Raw genomic sequence first — 4,829 nt, 5'->3', positions numbered from 1 at the left:
AATACCTATCCTTCTTTCCCTTTCCATGATCCAGGTACAATTGTTTATTCTTATTTCAGTGTGCAGAGTTTAGAAGAGAGAATAAAAATTTTAGATCATATCTAGTGAATACTATTTGTATAGTGACATACTTTACAAATTAAACAAACTTAATGATAATGTCAGTAGATTAGGGCTTAATAATTTATGTGAGAAATAAATCATTTTCTGATATCTAAAATATCCAGCAATTTCTAAAATATGTTAAATATATGGAAGAAGGGGTAAAAACTCCTTATCCAGCCTTATGCTTTTCTTCACTTTTTATTTGGTAAGATAGTATAACCTTTTATTTTTCACCAACCAAAACTAAAATAAAATATAAAAATAACTCAAAGATTCAAAAATGTGATTTCTACTGGGTTTATAGTTCTCTTTGCCAAGGATATCTTAAAGTATCTCTCATACTTAATATATCTTATATAAATAATCCAATTTTCCTTCTACGAATCCCTTGAATAGGTGTTAGAATTTTTTTAAGTGTAACTGATTTTTTTATTCAGCAATAAGTATTTTGGTTTCATATGCAGCAGGTTCTCTTTAATTTTGGAACTCTTCCAGTTTTCTTTTTTCTAGAGCATCAAAGAGCAGTTACTGAGCTAATTTTCTTATTTCTTACTAGTTGTATTTCAATCCAACTTGCATGCTATTTCCTTCTTTACTAATCTTGCCTCTTTTCCTCATTGATCATATGCTGTCAGTTTTTCCGAGGGCTTTTTAGCTTCAGAAGAGCATATACCGTATACATCTACCGCAGAGACCAGTGGCAGTTAAAATGGTGAAAGACCAACGTATGAATAAGTAAATGCCACTTTGTCTGAGAAGATTTACCCAGGACCCCAGTGAACTCAGTTTATTCTTATTTTGGGTATAACGCCTTAAAAAGTTTTAAGGTTTATTTATTTTAGAGAGAGAGAAAAAGAGAGAGAGAGCAAGGAAGGGAAAGAGAGGGAGAGAGAGTCTCAAGCAGGCTCCATGTTCAGCGCAGATCCTGCTGCAGGGCTCGATCCTACAAGTTGGATGCTTAACTGACTGAGCCACCCAAATGCCACTTTCATTTTTTTAAATTTAGTTTTATATATGTGGATATAGAACTCCTCCTGTAGATAACAAGCTTCTAATGGTCTAGGTCCAGATTGTACCAATATTTACATGCTTTAATAAATGTTTATTGAATTAATGCAGAAATACCCCCCAGGGTCTCCCTTTATATATATCCATTAATAACACATTTTAATTTTTTATTAGATGTTATACATACATTATATTTAAATGCATATATTTCCTCTCATTTCATGGACTTCTAATCAGGGGTTGGGGAGATGCATGTGCTCTGATAGTAAATGTAAGTTTACAAAATACAGTAACAAAATGGGTCTTTTTTTTTTTTTTGCATCACCTCAGTTTAATAATCCAATAAATGACAAAGAAGACAAACAATGAAAACAGCATCATATAGCCCAGCAGCTTTGTCTGGCTCCCTCTAGATAAAGTCTTCAGTTTTCCCATAGTTTTCCCTAGAAATCCAGTCGTAGAATCAAACTGTGAGTCCATTTCAGCTAATAATTTGTTTTGATGTTTAACCTCGTGGTCTCTTTCAATAGAAAGAGATTTTATAGCAGTTACTTTGCTTCTCAGGCTCTCTGTGAGTCTCTCTTTCTCTTCTTCACAGGCACTGTACCCACTGTTAGCACAGCCATGGTTCCCATAGCTGCCTGGAGGTACTCCTTCACCCAGACCAGCACGGCTCATCCTGCCAGAGTAGGAAAGAAAAAAAGCAGAAGGAGGGGTGGGCAGAAAGCGGCCAGGGGTCCTCCGGACGGAGTCTTCAGAACCAGGGCCCGAAGAAACACCAACTTCTTTCCCCAAAGCGCCACATCAGCAGACTCGAAACATCCAAAATGGGTCTTAAAAATAAGATTTTTTTCCAGATTTTTATTTAAAATGTAGAGAAAAGGAAAAGGAATATGTTTCTAGAGAAAATATAAGTAAATATGACAAAGTGCTTCTTAGTAGTCTGCTCTTAATTAATGATAACTTGGATATGTCATCTCAGAGAAGGAAATACGTAGTACACGTGTTTGCAGATGCAGGACTAACTTATGATACACATAATATAATGAAAGTAATGTATGCATGGGTATGTGTGTGTGTGTATATATGCATATAGTCATACCTAAGCATATATATCATGTGATCCAAAATTTTCCAGTGACTCAGTGAATTACAGAATTTAATCGTACTGTGATATGGCAAGTATAGTATGATTTTGAATTACCATTTCCTTTTCCTGTGCTTGAATAAAAATTTGAATAGAGCCATACAGACATACATTACTTTTCTTCTTATCCACCCTGAGAAGATAGTAAGATATCATTTTACACATACATGCAATATATACTATCTTTCCACAATCTCTTTTTCTACACAAACATCCTTCTCACATACTGTTGTTTGGATGGTGAAAAGAATTCCTTTGAGGCTTTGCATTTTTTCAGAAGACACAGGGGTCATGTGTATTCTCTCGTCCCAACTTCTGCTCCAGAACAGAAGTGAGTTGTTCTTATTCACTCCACAATCCCTTTTCCAGTCCCTTATCTCATATTAAAGATGAGGTTTAAATTCCCGTTTGGACTGGTTGCCTTATTTTTATTCTGTTATTTCTTCTGTCTTTTTAAAACTTTTTAAGTCTTAGAAACCAGATCATTCTTATATGTGGGCAAATGGATTTGAAACTCCTGTAGAGCCTGGATCTAGAACTTATCAGTTCTATAGCAAATGGAAGAAAAAAATGAATGATTTCTAGGTCAGCCTCGATCATGATGCCACCTAATAGCTGCACCAAAAGAATAATCAGCATCATAGCCAATTATTCTGTTGTTAAATGATTATTACATTGTCATGTTAATACAGGACAACCTCTAATATCAGTTTTTGTTTGTTGTTTATATGAAGAAGGGGAACTGATACTTACTGGTCATCTAATATGAAACATGATCTGTGCTTAGAGTGATGCGTGGGAAGACCTGTAGACTAATTTGTGAAACATTTCCATAGAAATAAACAGCTCTGGCATGTGAACTGCCACTTCCCTTTTGAGATGCTCCAGATGTATCTTTACCCCAGCCTCGCCCCTCCTAATCAGTACTAGGCTGAAATCCCCTGATCCCTGATTGTGACTAGTGACCCAAGTCTCCCTTTGTCCTTTGTGCAGAGAAAGGAGGAAAGGAAGACTTGGGGTAGAGACCACTTATGGCACGTTTTGGACTCCAATAGCAATATATCTGCTCAGAGATGCACTTTCCCCTGAGCTGTGCTCTGAGCACTGTCACTTCTGCCTCAGGACCATTGTCTGATAAGATCACAGTCATCAATGAGCAAACATATCTCTCAGTTGTCTGGTGTTCTTGGTCACACATTTATGGACTTAGTAAGGGGTAGTCCAACCTCTACATAGACTAGTGAATTCTAGAAAGTTGTTACTCCCTGAGAAGTTTCCATAAGAATGAACAACTGGATCATTTAAGAGCTGAACTGAATGGCAGAACGTTTTACAAGAGTTCTGACCTGAATTGGGTAAAGCTGAGCATTCTTGTTTCCTAGGCACTCGGTATATACTGCACTAAAACACTGACATTTTTGTTTGAAGGTTGATTTCATCTGCTATTTCTTCCAACTTTATATTTAACTCGCTGAAATGTTCAAATGATGTACTTTGAAGTAGACTTCAGCTCCTTTCTATATTTTTTTAAAATTTAATTTTGCCAACATAACTGGGATGAAGTGCCCTGCTCCTGTAGAGACTGCATACAGGAATATGAGGTTTCTTATTGTGCACAGGCCAACTAGTGCCTCCTTAAATAAATTCTTACAAAAATTTAAGAGCAGAGTTACTGGGGTGGCTCAGTCTGTTAAGCTTCTGACTTTGGCTCAGGGTTTGTGAGTTTGAGCCCCACAGCAGGCTATGCGCTGACAGTACAGAGCTTGCTTGGGATTCTCTCTCCATCTCTCTCTGCCCCTCCCTGACTCTCTCTCTCTCTGTCTCTCAAAATAAATAAATAAACTTTCAAAAAAAAAAAAAAAGAAGAAGGAGTTATCACCATCATGAGCGTGTGCGAAGCAGCTTTCCACACTGCCAGTTTGGAGAAAGAGGGCATCCAGGTTCAGGACCGGCCTTTTGATGGTGGTGTACCACTTTGCAGCCAGATTTTTGATAAGTAGTTGAACTTATAAAAAAGAAATTTCCTGAAAATCCTGAATCTTGTATTGCAGTTCACTGTGCCACGGGTCTGGAGAGAACTCCCGTGCTTGTTGCCCGAGCATTAAATGAAGGTGAAATGAAATATGAAGATGCAGTAAAATTCATAAAACAAAAGCAATGTGGAGCCTTTAACAGTGAAAACCTTTTTTATCTGAAGAATTATCGTCCTACAGTATGCCTGCACCTCAGACATGACAGATACAAGTGTTCCATTCAATGAAAGGGTGCTGCCTGATGCTATGGCCTTGGACGTGAAACTTTAGACAGACCCTTATTTTACTTATTTACTTTTTATATTAGCCAATATGGGCTCTTGGTGAATCCTATGTCAAATGAAGCTCCCATAGGAACATTGAAAGGCAGTTTTAGGCCACAAACTTGCCAGAATTAAAGCCTCTGTATATTTGATGTTACTTTCATACTTAGTAAAAGATTCTAGCTCTTCTTTACTTAAAAGGTGTTTTCCATTTGTATCAATTGTATCTTATCAATGTATAAGAAACCTAGAGTAATGAGGTATGAAAATACC

The 4,829-nt window shown here is 36.9% G+C and overlaps 1 pseudogene; it reads right to left on the bottom strand.

Moving 5' to 3' along the window:
- Positions 1-1,431: 1,431 nt before the first annotated feature.
- On the bottom strand, positions 1,432-1,861 carry LOC115284396 (annotated as a pseudogene).
- Between the last annotated feature and the right edge of the window lie 2,968 nt (positions 1,862-4,829).

Source organism: Suricata suricatta, chromosome X (genome assembly GCF_006229205.1).
Source record: "Suricata suricatta isolate VVHF042 chromosome X, meerkat_22Aug2017_6uvM2_HiC, whole genome shotgun sequence".
Lineage (NCBI taxonomy): Eukaryota > Metazoa > Chordata > Mammalia > Carnivora > Herpestidae > Suricata > Suricata suricatta.
This window is presented reverse-complemented; position numbering and strand designations above follow the sequence as displayed.